Raw genomic sequence first — 22,824 nt, forward strand, 5'->3', positions numbered from 1 at the left:
TGTACTAATAAGGAACTGAGGTATAAAAAAAGATTAGGGTCAGCACAAATTAAATCAGCTAATGTATATGAGTCTAGGCAGATTTGCCTCAAAATGCAATCTGTCGACTCTACTGCACTGCTTCTCTATGGTTAAACACATACTACCTGAATTGCAGGGGTGGGGTTTAAAGAACAGTTCTAAGATTGTCCAGCATAAGCAGTAAATTTTAGCCAAATATCAACATTTTATTATAAACACATACTTTAGTTACTAGAGATATGAAATCACATGTAAAAATTAAAAGGTTATGTAGTAATTCAAGTCAACCAAATATCCACCATATGCCAAGGATAATCTTTCAAACTATGGAGCTGATGAGTCCATGAGTATAATCGAAGTATATGAGATCATCAAATAGAAAAACTAAAATGAACAAAAGACAGAAGACCATCTAGTAAAATGTAGACTCACTGTGTACAAATCAATCAATCAATAGTTACAAAGCCAAGAAAAACATCAGATTACTGTCTATGTTTTATATGTGAACAAAATTATCCTGTGATGCTATAGATCTGTCTATGGATCCATATGCAGTCTTGAAATATTTTCAAGATCATTAAGAACAGTTGAACAGTCATAAAATGCTCTTATTGAAGAACTGCTTCTTTTTGTTATCACTATCAACAACATAAAATGAGAATTGAAGTCAGAGAGAGATTCACCCTTAGGACAGATAAGAATATTGAAACCATGTTTCACTGTGTGTATGAAATTTGTACATTATGCATATAAAAGTAGATTACAAGCTTAAGTAATGAGCACATATTCCAATAGAATTTAGAATAGTGAATGATAGAAATATTGATGAATAGTTTTAAAGGAAATTATGTGTGTTAAGCAATCCTATCTAATAATAGACAAACATGGTAATTGACCATATCTTCGCTATGCCTCTCATTGGCTAATCAGCACGATATGCAAATTAAACCAACCAAGATGGCGGCCGGCAGCCACGCAGCTGAAGCGAGCAGGAAACTTGCTTGCTCCAGTGATGGAGGAAGCCAAGGTTCCTCGCCTGCCGCGGCCCAGCTCTGTGCTCCGAAAGGAACAAAGTTTCAATTATAGAAACTAAACAAACCCCAGATACCTGCTTTCAGCAGGCCATATCCTCAGAGCTGGAGCCAGCTCTTAGCTCCAGTGATGGCAACAAAGTTTCAATTATAGAAGCTAAACAAACCCCAGATACCTACTTTCAGCAGGCTGTATCCTCAGAGCTGGAGCGAGTAGGAGCCGACTCTCAGCTCCAGTGACAGCAACAAAGTTTCAATTATAGAAGGTAAATAAATCCCAGAATTAAAAAAAAAAAGAAAAAAAGGAGAGTCTGGGAGCTTCAGTCACTGGCCAGCCTGAAAATGGCCCTCAGCCCCTCACCCAGACTGGCCAGGTACCCCAGTGGGGACCTCCACCCTAAAGGGAGTGTGGCCAGCCTGAAAACAGCCATCAGCCCCTTATCCAGGCTGGCCAGGCACCCCAATGGGGACCCCACCCTGAGGGGGTGTGACCAGCTGAAAACAGCCATCAGCCCCTCACCCAGGCTGGCCAGGCACCGAAGCGGGACCCCCACCCTGATCCAGGACACCCTTCAGGGCAAACCAGCCGGCCCCCACCCATGCACCAGGCCTCTATCCTATATAGTAAAAGGGTAATATGCAAACTGACCCTAACAGTAGAATGACTGGGAATGACTGGTCACAATGACACACACTGACCACCGGGAGGCAGATGCTCAAAGCAGGAGCTGCCCTCTGGTGGTCAGTGAGCTCCCACATAGGGGAGCTCTGCTCAGCCACAAGCCATACTGATGGCTGCCAGTACAGCAGTGGTGGTGGGAGCCTCTCCTGCCTCCTCAGCAGCACTAAGGATGTCCAACTGCAGCTTAGGTCTGCTCCCGCTGGCAATTGGACATCCCCCAAGGGCTGCCGGGCTGCCAGAGGGATGTCTGATTGCCATCTTAGACCCAATCCCCCGGGGAGCAGGCCTAAGCCAGCAGGTGGTCATCCCCCGAGGGATCCCAGACTGTGAGAGGGCACAGGCTGGGCTGAGGGACACCACCCTCCCCAAGTGCACAAATTTTTGTGCACCGGGCCTCTAGTGTAATAATAAACTTTTATGGGAAATGTTACTGTAAATTTTAATTCACATAATAGAGATTTTATCTGGTGTAGCATTTTTACCTATACCTTATTTAACACATGTGAATATAATAAACATAACTGATATTGTAATTAATCTAAAACATGCAATATTTTCAAATATAACAATATGATTATATGTCACTGAGAATTATCAACAATCTGCCCTTCAGGTACTGAGTTACTTTTAATTGATATTATAATTTCCTTGAAAAAATGTTAAAGTATGTATAGTAGTAACTTTTTGAATCCACAAAAAATAGTGATCTCCTTTGAGATGATCAAGGCTTGAGAAAGAATAATGGAGCTTGTGAGTTTCCCTCTCTCAGGTGGTTTGGGCAATCCAGTAGAAGTACTAGTTGGGCAGATATGAAAGGGCTAACTAAAGACTGAATTTAGATTGGTATGGTTGATATCCAGGATAGAAACAACTGGGAAAGGTTAAGGATCTCTACAACTAAGTTCCTTAGTGTAAGAAAACATAAAGCTAGGGTTGAACATTCACCCAGAAAATGTCAATAGAAATGAATTTAGAAGCAGAGCAGCTAGGGGAATTAATCTGAGACAGAGAAGAGAAGGAAGAGTCAAAAGGTAGAAATCAGGACATTTACCTCACAGATAATCTTATAAATGTCTGTAGTTTATGTAATATATGAATAATTTGACTTAGTCCAAAAATTTAAAGTCATGGTATAATTTGTGTCATTTTGATAAAATCAGATATCATAAGGGAAGCAATACTTTTTGAATTAGGCCTTGGTTAAATTTTTTACATGAAAAACATCAATAGATATTTAAATTCAAAACACACACATGCATATTCATGCATTCTGAAAGGAAATATTACCAATGTTTTAACTTAATAGGATGCTTCATCTCTTCTAGGTGAGTGTACTTATAAGAACTACAAAGAGCAACATAAAAACATTTATAAAGTTGATAAAAAATGTAGGAACTAATTCCATAAAATAATGACTATACTATTGTAGCTGAATTTCAAACAGTGACCTTGTTGAAAATCATCTCATTACCATTATCATAATTGCACAGCAGTAATAATTTATAAATTTTAATTAATATGATTTAAAATTTTTTATTATAATGGATAATTTCCTTTTAATTATTTGAATAATACCAAACCTTAAAATGATATATTCTTTATGTGCTGATATAGTATTTTCCAAAATATTACTATAGCTTTTTATAACTTTATTAAAATGTTTGAGAATTACATATAAACTAGAAAAACTTGAAATTTTTTAATGAGAGGACATATTTCATATTATTCAGAAATATCTCAAAATCTTTTCTGGAAAGAATTTATTTTATGCACTTAAAGCAGTATATTGCTTCTTTGTTAAAGTACATATTTCTACAAAAGTAGGGTGACACTTTATGTATTAAGCACTTTTCACTAGAAAGTTGTCAGAAGCATGAGATAAAACATTGTCTAGCATTAAATTTATCTGTTAGAGCAAATACTAGGTTGCTATTCTCAAAATATTTAACTGAATATACCCCTTTTTACAAGTTTTATATATGCTTATAACGATATACTTGTACTCTGTACAAATGTGGTACTGTGAACATAATTTCTGATCAACTTTTAGGGGGCATTAGCTATCCATTTTATTAGATATTATACCTTGAAATTTAATACATGTTGTCAAGAGAGAAATGAAAAAGTAACCCATGGACACAGACAGTAGGGTGGTGGAGGCCTGGGGCGGGTGCAGGGGTGGGCTATAAGGGGTCAATGGGAGAAAAAAGGGGACACATGAAGGGGACACATGAAGGTTTTTTTTTTTAAGTTTATCTTTTTTTTTTTTTTGCCTCAGTGGTCCTCTTTCCTATTTCCAATTTGCCTTTCTTTAAATTCTTTAAATCTCTCTTATTGCTATATCATAACTGAAAAACTTTGCACATTAAATATAATCAGGCAGATTCAATTTGACTATAAACTTTTAAAAGTCAATTCACTGCCTACTGGCTTAAATTTATTCATGATTAAAGCAATGATAATGTTACCTAATCTCTTAGATTTAGTAAGGACAAATTGGGAATTAGTGTTCTAGCAGGGAAAAATCAAGATAATCATATGTTCAGAAACTTGAAACCCAAATTGAGGAGAGTTTCCATTAGAAAGAATGTATAGGAGTATTTTCCATCTATATAATAAAAGGGTAATATGCTAATTAGACCGAGTCAACCGGACATCTTCCTGTTGTCCGGTCCTCCTTCCTAACAAACCCATGGCGGTGGGGGCCGAGGCAGAGGCGGTTAGGGGCGATCAGGCTGGCAGGGGAGGGTGGTTAGAAGCAATCAGGCTGGCAGAATACAGGGATTAGGGACAATCAGGCAGGCAAGCAGGTGAGCGGTTAGGAGCCAGTGGTCCTAGATTGTGAGGGGGATGTCCAACTGTGATCAGGCCGACAGGGATCAGGCCTAAACTGGCAGTTGGACATCCCCTGAGGGGTTCTGGATTGGAGAGGGTGCAGGCCAGGCTGAGGGAACCCCTCCGTGCAAGAACTTTGTGCACTGGGCCTCTAGTTGAGATATAATTGACATACAACATTGTATTAGTTTTAGGTTTACAATATAATGACATATAGATGATTACCACAATAAGTTTAGTTAACATCCATCACCACATGAAGTTATAAAATGTTTCGTGTGATGAGAACGTTAAGACCTGCTCACTTAGCAACATTCAAATACATAATACAGTATTGTTAACTATAGTAATCATACTGTACATTAGATCCTGACTACCTATTTATCTTAAAACCAGAAGTTTGTACCTGTAGACCACTTTCACTCATTTATCCCACCATATACTCTCCACCTCTGACAACTACCAATCTGTTCCCTGTATCTATGAGATCTTTTTTCTTTCTTTCTTTTGTCGGGTCCACATACATTATGAGGTCGAAGCAGAATAGAATCAGTGTCAGAATGTTTAACAACATGTGCTAGTATGTGAAGGATGGGTGCTCTAAAAGAGGGATGTTTGTGTGCATGAATACACACACACACACACATACACACACACACACACACTGCAGTGTTCTGGAAGTGCTGCCTAATAGAGTCTCACAAAATTTCAGTAAATTACATTTGTAGCATAAACATTTATTATGGGGTTTGCTTCTGATGCCAGTGAGCAAGGCTTTTCTATTGGCTGAAAGAATTATGACCTGGGGGCAGAGTAAGTGATAGTTTTTTAATATCTGGAATCAGATTGGCCATTTACAGTGTATGGAGGAGACCATCTTGCTAAATGAAATGTTATGTATGAGTGGACTCCCAGCATATGGAAGTGATAGCCTAGTGGATCTTTCATAAAGGCACATTCTCTCTCTCTCTCTCTCTCTCTCTCTCTCTCTCTCTCTCTCTCTCTCTCTCTTTCACACTCACTCACATACACACTCTCTCAGTAGTAAAGATGGTAAAAGTAGGATGATTTATGTAGGATGATTTACCAACTGAATATTATGCTAAAGGAGAGGAGAGGATATTGGCCAAACCCTTATAAATTTCTTCCTATTGGTGTTTCAGGTATTCTCTTTCCTCATTTTGAATTAATCATTACCTCTGCAGGTCTTGAAAAAGACTAAAATGGAATCCTCCATTCTCCTCCACCCTCTTTTCCCCACCCTGTACTACATCTTACTAAGAAGAGCCTCACATGCATGTGATCAGCCTCTATCCATATACTGCTTTCTCTACCAACTGATGCAACTTTGCCACCCACTATTGGAGAAGAGTGTTCAAAACATGTATCCTAGTTTGTCATTGGGAGATGAGACCCAGGGAAGAAGCCATGTATTCTTTTGGAACTGGAGCTGGGTAATTGTCCATCTGATGAAGGGATTTAAAGGTCCTATGCATCTGGGACATGCTGCAGAAGTGTGGCCAGCTTTGGATGGGAAAATCACCTTAGCTCCATAGATGTTGTCATCTCATGAAGAAGGACATTGTCAGAGAGGGTCAGAATAGGCCACCCTTTAGATAAAACAGTTATTGGGTTTAAAGGAAATACTGCTCATGTAGCAAGAATACAAACAAAAAATATAGACATGTGCATACATGTGCAAATAAGTGAGTGTGTGTATGTATGTGTATCAAGTAGTGAGGATTGATTTAAATAAAAAATGGTAGCTTAAAAGGTGTTGGTAATTCATCGTGTTTTATAAGACTTCCCTAGAAGCAAACTTTTAGACAAGGAATATGTGCAAATTATCTATTAATTAATTGCACTCAAGAAAAACTAGAAAGGAAATAGAGGGAAAATAATAGCCCAGTGAGAATATGACTTCAGGTGAAGCCTGTCTTTCACCTAGCACGATGGGAAGCTCTGGGGTATTCATTTTATCACTAGTTGTGTCATTCCTTGAATTAGGGGAGCTGGGATTTCATGTTGCTTCACCAGTAATCCATGATGTGCTATTTTATAATATCTCGGGCACTTTCAGCTCTTCATGAAAAGCTGCTATAATAGCCCCAACATAATCTCTTTTGTAAACTCCACAAAATCTTGAGAATGGCCCAAGAAGAGATACTAGGGATCTGGGAGATGGAATATAGGACACATCCTCTATTGAAGTGAAGTCAGAATGTAATTGATAAATAAAATCACAGTAAAACAGATCAGGGCACAGGTCCAGATGAGATCTAAATGATTATGATAGTGATGATGGTGATGACCACCATCATCATCATTATCATCAAACTTAGTGGGAGCAAATTGAGAATTTTGAGAGAGAAAAGGGTGAAATATTAGATTTGACATTTTTAGAAGGAAAGCTTAGGATTTGGCTATGAAGTGTCTATGGCAAAAGTTATCATTGTGAATAATTATTATAAAAAAAGAGACAGAATCATCTTTAATTAATGAGAAATGATGATAAGACTTTCAGTATATTGCAGTAGAATTATAGGTTGAAATTTCCCAAAGCACATAGAAAGTGTCTCAAAGGATCTGTAGTTAATATCTCTTATTTGTCTTTTTAAAGAAAAAAAAAAAAAAATAAGAAGAAGGAAAGATTTAGGATATTGGTCAAATTGACCTGTATATCTTCTTGAGTTCAACATTTCTCTCTAGATATACAATCTTCCAACATTCTCCTCTTTTACCTATTTTTTTTATCTCTTCAAAAAATTATTATATTAGAAATGAGCCTTTCTTTGTGAATTAATTTTTTGACATTTCACTAATTATTTGCAAATTAATTCTAAAACAAAATATTTTCTAGAGTTACCTTGAAAGGTTATGCTAACTTATTAATAAAGAAGCAAGATAAAATTTATTTATCTTATGAAGACAGATTTTATTTTTTTAAAAATGTTTTACCATATTTACAGAATAATTTATTTTCTTGGGTAGCCATGGTGTTTAACATATATGTAGAAGTTGTAAGGCCTCTGACTCTAAGGAGTTTGCAGTAAAATTTAAAATTGTGTCTTAAACATTTTAGTTCTGAAAAATATGCTTGTGATATTTTTTCTTTGTTATTCGCTATATTTCTCACCTATTTATATTAATAAAGAGCTAATATGCTAATGGTCAGGACTGCTGTAATGTGTAATGACCGGACCATTAGCATATTAGCTCTTTATTAGCTCCTATCAGCAGGAGGCTGCCTGCGTGTGCCTGGGGCATTGCTCCGGAAATGGAGGGGGTGGGGCGGGAGGGTTGCTCCAGAAATGGGGCGGAAACGGGGATTTGCCCCGAGGAGGCGGGATCATCCAGTGCAGTGGAGGGTGTGGATGAAAGCTCCTAGCAACCCCCTCACCAGTCCTTCGCCAACCACCACTTGCACTCAGAGCGTTCTGCGGCCCACCTGCCAGGGTAAGGAGCACAGCACAGCAGGTGGGAGGCTTCCACACTCTCCTCTGACATCATGACGGGGCGGAGCCCCTACATTGCTCCAGAGATGGTGTGGAAACAGGGAGGCACCCAGGGGAGGCGGGATCAGCCTGAGGCGACTCCAGGGACAGAGGGCAGGGATTGAAGCAGCCAGAGAAGAGAAGTCAGGGGCTGGGCCAGGCTCACTGAAGCTCTGCATGGAGAGGTTCAGGTGTCTAGGCAGGGTGGCAGATGGGTGGGCGGTGCCACGCGATTTTGTGTGCTGGGCTCCTAGTATCTTTATAATGAAGAAAGCCATGATTACTTATATGCTATTTCTTATCATTGATAAAGCAGTTAATCCTGCTTTACAAACTTAAGGTTTATAATATAATTTGATCTTAAAATATTAGGAATTTATTTTCTATAACTTATTTTTAATTATATTCATTCAAAAATGAAAAGGAGTGAGAAAAAAATAAAGAACAAAATGAAACTGATAGAAGGGAGTTAAACACACACACACACACACACACACACACACGTCTTGGTTTAAAAATGGGCAGAATGTTACAGAAGCTTCATTGATATTTTGCAAGTGTCTTCGCAAGGTAAAAATAATTTTAAAAAATGTTTTCTGCGCCAATGAAATTGGAACCAAAAAAGTAAACTAGTGTGTAATAATAAAATTAACAAGGTGCACACTTAAAAATAGAGACTCTTCACATTTTAGTATTAAAACCAATAGTTGTTTGTCATTACTTCTTAATTCACATGTCATCAAAGTTTAAGATACATCCAGCTTCACCTGATATCTACTGTTTTATGGTGTGTTTGGTCACTGACTGCAGACTGACTAAAGTCCATTCAGTAGAAAAGAAGATTATTTTCAAAAAGCCAAATGCCCATTAACATCATATTTCATTTGTAGTAAGGGCCATTCTAAACCTTATACATGCCTAAAATAAATATATAGCAGGTCCTCATAGGTTTCAAGAATGCTCAGGTTTTCTTCATGACTTACCTAAATAATGAATGTACACACTGCATGTATTGAGTACAAAATGTTCTTAAGCAGCCCATTGGCAAAACTCTGATTTAAGCTTGACAGAACCTTGAAAAAATGGTAATATTTTAACCATTCATCTCATTTATTAATCTTTACTTGAATGACCCTGCCAATTGGGAATCTAGAATTGTTTCAGTCCCTACTGTCACATGAATTTCACCTACTCTTATTGAAGAAAATTCTTGAATATTAGGAAGGTCTTCCTTGGGAACCTCTAGTACAGAGGTAGAATAAGTAGAGACCCCATTACTCTCTGAAGCACCAGAAAACATAAGAGTGGGAAACATCTACATTGGTACATTCAATTATATTACAACTATTACAAAATACATTAAAGGAATGTACAAATCATGGCAGGGAGCTAAGTTACCAGGTCACTACTTCCAGAGCCAAATTAATCACACAGGCCTAGGTTAACATACCCTGTCTCTGCAAGTGCACAAGTCTCCTGATGAGAAAACCTGTGTTGTCTTAGAATATGGGTGACGAGGGAAGGAGAGAGGACTAGATCAGTTATTTTCCCTCTGATTTTCTGATTTCAGAGTTCTTAATAAAAGCATGTAACAACCTGAAGGTCCCTTGTTAAAGAAAATAGGTTTAGCATCGAGCTAGAAAAGAGCATTTATACTAGAAAATAAAATTCAGACTTCATTATTAACTACTCCTTCACTATGATGAAGCTCATGCAACTAACAACATACAAATTTCATATGCCATCATTCTGCAGCTATCATCACTAAAGAAGTGGTAACATTTTTCTGTTACAAATTTTTTTGAAAAAAGTAAAACCCTCAGAATGCTCTGAATTGGATGACTATCCCTTGGTCAATTAACTGTATCTAGGTTGGCAGAGGTGAGGTGAATAAAGAACATGGCAGCCTCCATATTTGTAACAGGCTGGACTAAAAGAAACAGCACCTACCCACCCTGATTAAATCACAGTTATTCCTCATTTGAGCTAACATCTCTCAAATCTCTTGGCTGACACATGTGTTGACTTATCATCTTATCTCAAGCAGCCAGAGTGATCCTTTAAAAACATGTCTGATTATATGAACCTCTGCTCAGAATTCTTTAATACCATACCACCCCTCTACTCAGAATTAAAGCCAAGGTCTTTTCTCACAATCTGGCTTTTTATTTCCGCTGACTCCCTTCCCTATTATTCTCCCTGGAAGGTTTATTCTCTGTTGCCCTTCTTCAAAGAAGTCAGGAAAGTCAGGGCCTTCACATCTGTTCTGGTCTTTGCCATGTAAGCATCTAGATAATGCAAGTGACACCTCCTCATGAATACTTTCTCTGATTCAGATTTAAAATTGTACACATCATCCCAAGTCCTTATACTCCCTACTCCCTTGACACTTGCTTTTTCTTTCCACAACACTTAACACCTTCTACAAAGGCAGATTGTGTGGTGAACTCATAGTTTTGTGGCTGCCTAGTGCCTGAAATAGTATCTGAAATATGCTATTTCTTTAATATATAATTGTGGCTGAATGAAGGTGGTATTCTGGGATAATATTTTCATAAATGTTAACTGTAGATATTTTCAGTGATTTCCAAGTCACACATCTATTAGGTGTTAGGACTGGGATTCGGAAGCTGATGATAGTTATTACATGAATAACATTCCAAATGTTAGGATATGAAAGTAATTATAAAAATACACACCACTGAATATATAGTATTTAGTGTATACATATACAAAGACTTGGCTGTAAGACAAGAACTGTAAATTATATAACCAAATTATATTGTAATCCTATCTAATAAAAGAGAAACATGGTAATTAGCATATGACCACTACTCTTCCCATTGGCTAATCAGGGCGATATGCAAATTAACTGCCAGCCAAGATGGCGGCCGGCAGCCAGGCAGCTTGAAACTAACATGAGGCTTGCTTGCTTCAGTGATGGAGGACTCCAACGTTCCCCGCCTGCCACTGCCAGCCTCTGAGCTGCAACTCTAAGCAACTATGTAACAAATATAGAAGCTAAACAAAACCCCCAAAACCTGCTTTAGTCCCTCAGGCTTCAGCCAGCAAGATCGCAACATTGTTTCAAATACAGAAGGTAAACAAAGGCCAGAAACCTGCTTTTAGCAGCAGAGGCCTAAGAGCTGGAGCCAAGCCTCAAAGCTAAAGCTGGCCCAGAATGAAAAAAAAAAAATAAATAAAAATAAAGGAGTAGTTGGGAGCTTCAGTCACTCGCCAGCCTGAAAACAGCCCTCAACCCCTCACCCAGACTGGCCAGGCACCCCAGTGGGGACCCCCACCCTGAAGGGTGTGTGACCAGCCTGAAAACAGCCATCATCCCCTCACCCAGGCTGGCCAGGCACCCAGTGGGGAACCCCACCCTGACCCAGGACACCCTTCAGGGCAAACCAGCCGGCCCCAACCTGTGCACCAGGCCTCTATCCTATATTACTAAGGGTAATATGCCTCCCAGCACCGGGATCAGTGGAGCCAAGAGGCCTCCCGGCACCAGGATCAGTGTGACAGGGGCAGCGCCCAAACCCCCTGATTGCCCTGCGGCTCTGTGTGTGACAGGAGGAGGGGCCACAACCTCCCTATCCGCCCTGCTCTGTTCGTGACAGGGGAAGGCGCCCCAACCCCCTGATCAGCCCTGCTCTGTGCCTGATAGGGGAAGCTCCCCAACCCCATGATCGCCCTGCGGTTCTGTGTGTGACAGGGTGTGGCACCCCAACCCCCTGATCGGCCCTGCTCTGTGTGTGACAGGGGGCAGCGCCCCAACACCCTGATCGGCCCTGCTCTGTGTGTGACGGGGTAGAGTCATAACCTCCCCATTGGCCCCGCCCTGAGTGTGAGAGTGGCAGTGCCCCAACCTCCTGATCCGCCCTGTTCTGTGTGTGACAGGGTGGAGCTCCCCAACCCCCGGATGGGCCCTGCTCTGTGTGTGACAGGGTACGGAGCCCCAACCCCCCTGATGGGCCCTTTTCTGTGCGTGACAAAGGGCAGCGCCCCAGCACCTCTGATGGGCCCTGCTCTGTGCGTGATGGGGGTGGTGCCGCAAACTCCCCATCAACCCTGCCTTGAGTGTAACAGGGGGCGGTGCTCCAACGCCCTCATTCGGCCCTACCCTGAGCGTGACTGAGGGTGGCATCGCAACCTCCTGATCCACCCTGCTCTGTGAATGACAGGGGGCGGCGCCCCATCTCCCCAATCGGCCCTGCTCTGGGCCCGACCAGGGGCTGCACCTAGGGATTGGGCCTGCCCTCTGCCACCCGGGAGCGGGCCTAAGCCAACAGGTCATTATCTCCCAAGGGGTCCCAGACTGCGAGAGGGCACAGGCCGGGATGAGAGACCCCTTCTCCCCCCCGACTGCACAAATTTTTGTGCACCAGGCCTCTAGTTTTATCTATGTGGATAATAATTTGTTGTAAGTTAAACGATATATGAAATTTTATAAAGAGGCAGTCTGGAAATGTACCTTTGTTGGGTAAAAGAATAAAGAAACAAGGAAGGGACTAACATAGAAATGGAGATGGTGGTTATTTTGTGGAAAGGAGGGATTTATGATCAGGATGTCCCTTTGGAAGAGTTTCTGGAATTGCTCTCAAAGTTTTATTTCTTAATCTTGGTGGCTGAGGAACAAAGAGGTCATTAAAAGGGTATTTTGTTTTGGTTACTAACTATAGTTATTTGTGTAGTTTTCTGAATGGTTAATTTACATTAAAATATATTGTTTTAAAATATTAATACAAGGCTCCAAGCTCACTAGAAGACTCATTTCCTATTTAGAAAAACCTTAAAGAGATCATGACAATCGTGTTTAATAGTGCACTCTACAATTTCTTGTGTTTTATAGTTATTGGTTCTTGTTGATGCTTCAGTGCAGTCTAGTGTTCTTTTTATGGCATTTTTTTTCACACCAAAGGAATTGCTTTCCAATGTATCGCTACAGGTAAAGCTCGCTAACATAATTAGTGGGAGGTGGAAAATGACTATCGCACAGCACAGATTTGGAGTCCTGAAGACAACTGGCAGAGGTAGATGAAGAAAATGAGTAATACCTTCCCAAGGTATTTTGTGTTTAAAATTGCCGTTAACAATTACTCAAGATAAAAATAATTACAATTCATTGACTCTACTATACAATCTATTTTCATCTCAATGTCAGATTACTCCCAGGTATTAAATTAAAGGTAAATATAATTAACATTATGTTAAAACATTGCTCAGAGTTAATTGAAGTAACCCATAATCTTTCAAATATAAACGCTGTAAAGTCAGCTGGAATTAAATGTTAGTTCAAATAAATACACCTATTTAGGACTTACAATAATGAGCTAATGAAATTAAGAAAGTTAAAATTAATTTTAATTCACTCTATTACTATTTCACCCTATCTTTTTATTTATTTAAAAAACTCAGAAATATTTCCCTATGAACTTTACATGAGTGCATATAAATTGCTTCTGACCTACTTCAGATGAAAACTTTTCTCTTTAAAGTGGGTGAATTCCTGCCTGAGCTATAAATTTAGATATAGAAAAATAATTCTTTCTCTTGATGTCTGTTCATTGTATTCCTAAATAATCAAACTATTGTTTTTAAAAGGTGTTATCATCTTAAACGCCCCCCCCCCAAAAAAAAAATTTAAGTGAATGGTAATCATTTTTAACTGTAAATTGAATAGTACAGCTTCATGCCTTTGCATGCACACTGCCCTGCTGATAAAGCTTAAGAGAACACTCAAGTCAGAGGGGTGTTTCAACAGCACCAGGCAAGAACTAAAACAGATTAATGCATTCAAAGGAATGGTGGAGAAGGCCCCAGAGACCACCGGGCAGTTGATGTGCATGAAGCTTTAAATTTCATTGCTTGTTAGCTTGATCTGTCTACATTAAAAAAGATGTGCTGGGGGAAGTGGTTTGAAATAAAAAGGTTCATTTGTCTCCTTCTGGACCAGAAAGTTACAGCTGCCGAATTTTACCTCTTTTATAGAGGAAAGTGAGTGAAAAATTGACCTACGGCAGATCACGCTCAAAGAATCTGAGCCGGGTATTAAAATTGTTCCAGACCAAGTCATATGATGATACAGGCTGATGCTTAGCCTGTCCCTAAAGACTTTCAGGAATTTAACTCTAAAACAATATAACCACACTGAAATGTTAATAGCTGACTAGGTCTTAATGAGTATTCCTTTCACAATATGCCCACACTCTGGTCAGAAATACTTCTTCCACAGGCAATGAATATCAGAGGCTATGATGAATACATTTGCCTATTTCTCCTCTGTGAACTTGCTGGCTCTGTGGAGATTAAAAATGAGTGTTCTAGCTCTTTGTTCTGTGTGCTTGGTTTTATTCTGGAATATCATCTTTCACTTACCTTCGAAGATGCAGAGAGCATTGCCCCATCCAGTAATACCATATCTCATGAAACTGCTTTCCTTCTATGATTTCAAACTTTCTTTAGCCTTATCCTTGGCTATAGATTAAAACCCATCAGCCTTATTCAAACACTTCATATTTATCATCTTGCTTTGGGTTCAGTTTCTTAGTTTCTACCACGTTGCTTTGGGTCAGCATTTCAGTGACACTTATCTGGACCCCACCCCTCCATTTTCCTTCTCACTAAAGAAAAGTAACAAATACTTTTATTTTCTGAATAAGAAAGTGACAGAAGCAAATATATATAAAACTGTATCATTCAGCTTTCTAAAAGCATATCATGAAATTTGGAAATAGATTGAAAACTTGCACATAAATCTACACCAGTGATTAAAAAATATCTGATAGCAGCCCTAGCTGATTTGACTCAGTGGATAGAGCGTCAGCCTGCAGACTGAAAGGTCCTGGGTTCGATTCTGTTCAAGGGCACATGCCTGGGTTGAAGGCTTGATCCCCAGTAGGGGACGTGCAAGAGGTAGCCCATCAATGATTCATCATTAATGTTTCTATCTCTCTCCCCCTCCCTCTTCCTCTCTGAAATCAATAAAAATGTTTTTAAAAAATAAAAAATAAAAATATCTGATAGCAAAAGTAAAGTGTGTGTGTGTGTGTGTGTGTGTGTGTGTTTGGAAGATAAAGGGATGGTTTTACTACTCAAAAGTATATGTCAAATCTCAGAGGGAAGATGGGGGTGGGAGGGAGAGATTAACCAAAGAACTTGTATTCATATATGCATAATTCATGAACACAGACAATAGGGTGATAAAGGCCTGGGGCAGGGAGAAGGGCCAGCTAGAAGGGTCAGTGGGTAAAAAAAAAAAGGGGGGGGGACATATGCATTACTTTCAACAATAAAGATTTTTTTTAAGTATATACCCATTTGATTGGATGAAGAAGCTTCTTAAAGTCCTTCTAAAACAAAATAATTCAGCATGGGTCTTATCTACCCCTTCAAATATTTATTTTCTTATTCTTTTTTTTCTCTTGTCTCTGATAGTACTAGCATTGAGATCCTATCTAACATTTTACAAAAACCTCAAATACTTGAACAACTTTTTTTTAAGTACAAAAAGACTATAGCCACAGGTATAAAGTATACAAGCAATTAAAAAGGTCAAAGGAGCCCTCTACTCACTGGGCCGGATGGAAGCTGAAGAGGTGGGCCGGGTGGGAGCAAATGCTGATTATAGCATTTCTAAAAGAAGTTGAGAAAGTTATAAAAATTACCAGTGCACTTTCCACACAGTTCCTCCAGTAAGATGCCATAAGTATATTTTTTGATGCTTTTTACATATATTGTTCAAATTCCCCAGGAATCATATAAAGCTCTGTGCATTCTTAATTTAGAGAACATTGCTACATGTTCAAAAAAAATTCCTATATGCAAGAATAAAAGTTCCCAAAGATATCAAGATAAAAAAATTTGTCAGTACTACTTATTTGAAGATGTGCTGATGTATTAAAGAGCATCTTCATAAATAGAATTTAGAACAAATTAGCAAGAAAGCATGAACAAATTCTGAGGAAAATGTGTGTGTGTGTGTGTGTGTGTGTGTGTGTGTGTGTGTGTATTATTCAAGCTGAAACAAGCTCACTGATCCCAGCCCTAACTCAGAGAGTTTAGTATACCAAGAATAAATTAAGGAAATAGAGATAAGTGAAAGTTAAAAGTTCCCATTCACTTGACCAAGTTCCTGCTAGCAGAAAGGATTCCTGATTTGGCCTCATACATCAGAGTATCCAGGAGGGCAATGATAGAGGCTTCCATAAATTCAAATCCCTAGCAAATACTTTAATTCCAATAATTTGATAATTTAGAAAAATAATAAATTACTGTTATTTGAACTACTATAATGCACATGCATATTGGTATCTAAAATAAAATCATCTCACTTCCATGTTGATTATATAATTTCATGAAATAAAAAGCATCATTTGTTCTTTATCAGAATGAGAACTTATAAAAGAGTCAACATAGATCAGTTAATATTCTGCTCTGCTGCTTAAGCAAAGGAATTTTCTATTGTGAAATAGGGAGATAAACATGATCAGAAAAGAGATATGTAGGGAGAAAAAAAGGAACAGAAGATAGTGAAATCTGAGACTTTTCTAAAAAATTACGAAATATACTAAGAAGTATATTTACATACACATATATGTTATATCTGCATTTAAAAATATTGGACATTTTAGATTTTCATTTTGAAATGGAAGCTTAAAGATTCTGTGCCATGGTGGTAACAATTTTCTAGGTTTTTCTTTATCTTTTCTTGTTGGACATGTTCTCATTAATTTGAAGGATTTCTTTGTATCATGGTGTTTTATGCTTCCTTTACCTCCATCCTGGTGGGAAGTGGGGTGTGGGGGGGGGAACGTACTTTCCTGCAGTCTAATATTTGCCTTTTGGCTTTCCTTAGAATGGAGTTTAAGGTGCTAAAATGCCTAGTATTTATGCAGTCTAATTTGTCATCCTTTTCTTTTAAAATTTCTGGTTTTCCTGTCTTGCTTAAAAAATGACTCCTCAATTCTGAGTATTATTGCCATTTTGTTATTTTCATGCTTAGAACATGTCTCATTTGGAAATCATTCTGTATAGGTGATAAAATAAGCTTTAGTTGTTTTTCAAGTGGAAAGCCTATTACACAAACATTATTAACCTAAAAAACAATCTTAACTACTAAATCGAAATGCCCTTTAACATATATCCCCCTATTTTTATTCTTCCATACAACCTTATAAATAATTTCCTTTAATTCTCTCCAAAGTACGATTCTAATATATTTTTAATTAAATATTTACAAGAAATTTAGCAAGGTGTCAAATCATAAGATGGAGCTCTTGCATTCCAGAACATTGTAAACTTCCTATTCTTTAACTTACAAAACTCTCAACAGCAATGCTCTTAATAAAAAAATAACTTTCTGTTTGAAATGCACACCAGTAAGTAACTGTCAAACATATTTAATGTGAATGGCAATTAATTTCACCAAATTTAAACTGACATAGGGTGAAATGTCAGACTTCCATGATAAATGATTAAAACTACAGGCACAACTAAAAGTCATATTCTAATTCGATTGTGACTAACAATAGAAATCGACAATTATTCCATTATATATTTTAAAACTTAATTATTTTACATTTGTGTTGACAATGAGATTGACTGAATTAAATGACAATCAATGTTATCAAATAATGTATCCACCTTAACTGTTTTTGGTCAGTTACCATTACAGGCACTATTCTTTTCTCTGTTCTATAGCCAAACTTGAAATAATATTGTAGAGTAAAATATATTTAGATGATGTTAAATTGTAGAAAGATAACAAATATATAAAATATGAATCAGAAAAGTAGAAGTAATATAGAACCCAGAACTCTAGTATTTTACATTTAAGTATCTTTTTCAATACTTCATCATGAACAATTTGTAGCCTTAACTACAAATGAAATGTCATGGATAACAGGTCATGTCCCTTTGACATTTCATCTCAGGTCTGGTAAATCAATTTCATAATTGGGAACATTTGAAGCCACTAGGGACTGAAATCCCATAACTATTTTTAATTATTTTATGCAATGTGTATAGTTCACTCATTACTTTAAATATAATAAAGCAAACCATGACTAGAGAAACAGAATACAAGTTATCAGAGCGATACTTGCTATACAAAGATACTAAAGGAAAAACATGAATAATATGAATAATACAAAGGTCTGTTAACTTCTATTTTTAAGCTATTAAACTTAACCTCCCATATTCTGAGACTTAGAGAAATACTTTGTCCTTTCCTGAAGAATTTTCATTATATAAAACATACATAACATTAATTGGTGGCCATGGTTAAGGTGCAGGTTATTTTGTGATAGTGCTGTCCTGTCTATAATTTTGAAATAGACAACTCTTTTTTATGATTGCACATGTATAAGCCAAAATAAATTTAGCTTAAGGAAAAAGCAAAGATATTGATAGCATATCAAAATATCTCACATAATCAAAGCCCAAACAGATAGTTCAGTCTCCGGAAAAATTGGAACCAAGGAGTCAATAACTTAAATTGGAATTCTTTTTCCTTTTTCCTCTTCTACTTCTTTCTGAGCATTTGCCTTATTCTTCTTTCATGCAGCCAACCAAATTTAATTGTTACCAAGCCACAAACCAGAATATGACAGTCAAGAGAGCATGTTTACATTTTGTGACTTAAAAATAGCAAACATAATGAGTTGGTATCTTACTAGCATGGAAGGGAAATATTCTTATTGCCACAACTTGAAGAGTGTCCACACACGATCCAATGAACTGGCCCAGGGCTCTGTACATGAGATTGGGGATCAGGTGGTTGGATTTATTTCCCAAATTAATAGCGAGGGTGATCCTGCAACAATAAAATGGAGATTACCAGAGCATACAATATATTTTCTCTCTTTTTTTTTCATTTTTTCTTTGGTATAGGAATCAATCCTCCTATAAGTCAAGGTTGTCTAATATGAAATTCTAAGGAGGGAAAATTATTAAAGTGAATGTATTTAAAGAACGAACATGAAAACCTTTTGAATGTACCTAAATAATTTTCTAATCAATTGAACTCCCAGTTTAAGAAACAGCTTTTAAAATTATAGAGAGTGACTGGAAATCAATAGCTTACAGGCTTGCTAAATCAAATGGGGATAATGAAAACCCCAAACGGGTCAAAAGTGAATACTGTTGACCTTAATAGGTTAAACTTGTAGTTTCTGACCCCATCTAACTTATTCAGCTACATATTTACATTTTATTGCATTGTTGATGACTACAAAGCACACATTCAAGATCCTGTTCCATAATTCATCACTGTCTTATTAGCTCTTTGATACTCCCTTGTAGAGTTAAAAATATTTTATCTAGCTTTTCGGGTTTCTCCAGAGAAAATGAAAAGCGGGGTGGCGGGGGGCGGGGGGGGGGGAGTGAGAGCGGGAAAGGGAGAGAGAGAGTAGAATTTCCTAGCCTACCATCATTGAAATTCTACTTGTTAATTGATTTTATCATTTATTGTGGTTACATATACTAACTCAACTCTTTATGCATACGTTATGGTCAATATAACACTTAGTACTTGAAACTTTGAAATATACAATAAGACAGTATATGTCTACACCAATGTGGCTGAAAAGGAAGGGACAAGAGGTACTGTCATAGAAGGCTATCCCATCACTGTTCACCCAGCTTGGCTATTCTCTTGTCTAAATATTCTAGACTAGTCACACTTGCAATACTTTTTATAGTCTATCTTCTGATATGTCCCCAACTAGGGAAATATACATAGTGGGGCAAAAGTAGTTTTACAGTGGTTTCTATGGAAAAACACATGCAGGTTATGATTATAACAGTAGCTTTATTAACTCTGCTTTTCACATAGTCACAACTGTAAACCTACTTTTTTCCCCACCTTGTACGTTTATACTTATCAAGATTTTAAAATAAAGTTTTAGGTTTTAAAGATGCCTGACTATTATAATTCTGAAATAGTAAGCTATCTCTAATTTTAGCCAAATACAAAATTAACTAAGAATGATTTAACAAGGCAGGGAGTATGATCCCTTGAGATCATCTTGTGCCTCACAGGCTAGTTTTACTGTCACAGTTCATATCATTTGAAAGCTGTACATCTCATAAACTGTGAAATTTTATTGTTCACTGTTTATAATGGGACTCATTGATTAAATAAGAGTTTTATCTTCATCATGCGTTACACTGCTTTTTAAAATATTCCCACAATAATCAGTTTTACATGTGGAAGGCATGTAGAAATACTTACTTGTAGAAAATATCATTTTCAAGTCTTAATATAAAAATGAAACTTTAAAACAAAAATAGAAATTTTAATTCAAAAGTTGAGTGTCTAATTAGCTATCTAATGTACTTTTATTCACTGTGTTCTTTAGGAGGACTCAGCTTAAGTTTTCGCTTGCTGCACTACTTGAATGAGAAAATAATATTAAATGATAAACATTTTCAAACTATCCTCAAGAAAACATAGTTATGAGAGGCCAAAACTGGATATAGGAAGTAACAGTGGTTATAATTACAAGCATGAGCCTAATAAGTGACTATGGATTCTGTTGGGAAACTAAAACAGATGGACTACTTATATTATATGTAACAAACTACAAACTTCTGTACTCACGATTATGTAATAAAATTGTTAAAAGAAATAACCTGATGTGTATTATAAGAAAGAGATAATACTTTTCTTTATTTGTAATACTTATTTTAATAATTGTATATCCATAAGGCTATCCATGTTTTTCTTTGATTAAGAAGTAATGAAATTGATAAACTGGGATAGGAGGAACTTTCTCAACTTGATAAAGAATATCTACAAAAGCTCTGCAGCAGCCCGGCTGGAGTGGCTCAGTGCTTGAACGTCAACCTATGAACCAGGAGGTCATGTTTCCATTCCTGGTCAGGGCATATGCCTGGGTTGTGGGCTTAATCCCTGGTGTAGGGCGTGTAGGAGGCAGCCAATCAATGCTTTTCTCTCATCACTGATGTTTCTGTCTCTCTCTCCCTCTCCCTTCCTCTCAGAAATCTATATATATAAAAGGCTAATATGCTAAGTGTCCAACCATTAAACCAGTCGCTATGATGCACACTGAGCACCAGATGCTCAATGCAAGAGCTGCCAGGACACGCACTGGCTATTTACAGAGAACGGCAGCACAGACCTGGCGCTGACAAGGCAACACCCAGCTTCCAACATCTGGAACACAGGCCCCACCACCACCCTGGAGCGACAGCCCACCAAATCACTCCTGATGCTGCTGAGACCCCGTGGCGCAAAATGCAGCCCACAGCCCCGCCCAGCCTCAAAATAGTGGCTGTGGCGCCAAGTAATGACATCACATAGCAACACCCAGCTTCTTCTCCCTAGCGACAAGCCATTTAACAATGAGTGGCACCATGGACTTGGGCCCACAAAGCAACACCTGCTTCCCCCAAGTGGGACATGGGCCCCGCCATCACCCCAAAGCGACACCCCACCAAATTGCAGCCAACACTGCTGAGAGCCCAGGCACAAAATGTGGCCCACAGCCCAGCCAACCCAGAAACAGTGGCTGTGGGTGCCAGGTAATGATGGCACATGGTAGCACTCAGCTTCCTTTCTCTAGCAACTAGCCTCCTTGGAGTTTCTTCAGCCCAGGAACGTGACTTGCTTTATAGCCAGGTGGAAACATTTTATACTTTAACCAAATGTCTGTGAAGCGTTTTCCCCGTGCCTCATCTCATTTGATCCTCACAGAAGTCCTGGAGTTGATAAGTAGGAGACTTGGTGGAATCCTATTTTCTTTTTAGTAGCCAGAAAATGGACATTTAGAAAGTTTAGAAACTTGACCCGACTGAAGAGAAGTAAGAAATGGTGGACCTTGAAAATGACTTCAGGCTCTCTGACTGCACAGAATATAATCAAACACTGCTGCAGTTAAGTATTTTACCCTTTGTTCTCCCTGCGTGAGCTACAATAATAATCTGCTTTATGTTGATATTTACTGCTGTGTTGCTGAAAATTACCTGAAAGAGAAGTTGGGGTACTTCACTGGGCTGGAAAAAGTTTAGCTAAATCAGAAAGCAGGTCTAATTAAGCAAGTTTATTCTATATATATAAAAAGGCTAAGTTGACTTGCGCATGCGTGATAAATATAATGCCCTTGCTGGTGCCAATCACACATGTGTGTTTCAATCTTTCATTGTCGATCTTGAATTTGGTTGGCACTTCTATTATAGAGAAAAAGCGAATAGCGATAATTTCCTTTCAATGTGCGCGAATTCATACACCAGGCCGCTAATATATATATATATATATATATATATATATATATATATACACACATATATATATATATACATATACATATATATATATACATATACATATATATATATTTATGCAGCTAACATCATATTTAGTAATGAGAATTGAGAAACTGTTTTTATGCACATCTGCCTCATTTTTCGCCATGTAAATTGGGAGTCATTGACGGATAAACGAATGATTACAATAAAGTGCTATAGGTGATAATAAAGGTATGTTAAAGCTATTATGAAAGTAAAGAATGGAGGGGATCTGCTTTAAGACTCCCTGTCACCACTGGTACAAGGGGAGAGGTATAAATATGTTCACCTTTGAAGGTTGAGAGGAGAAATGACATAATGGTAGGAGGAGCCCCAACTACTAGGCAGGCTCCAGGGGATGCTGACTGAATCCAGCTGTTTCAGGCTGCATTTCAAGGCAGGTGTAATCAAGGTTAGGAGGGGGATGGCCTAAAGCAGCCGTGGGCAA

Source organism: Myotis myotis, unplaced genomic scaffold (genome assembly GCF_014108235.1).
Source record: "Myotis myotis isolate mMyoMyo1 unplaced genomic scaffold, mMyoMyo1.p scaffold_m19_p_6, whole genome shotgun sequence".
NCBI classification, from domain to species: Eukaryota; Metazoa; Chordata; class Mammalia; order Chiroptera; family Vespertilionidae; genus Myotis; species Myotis myotis.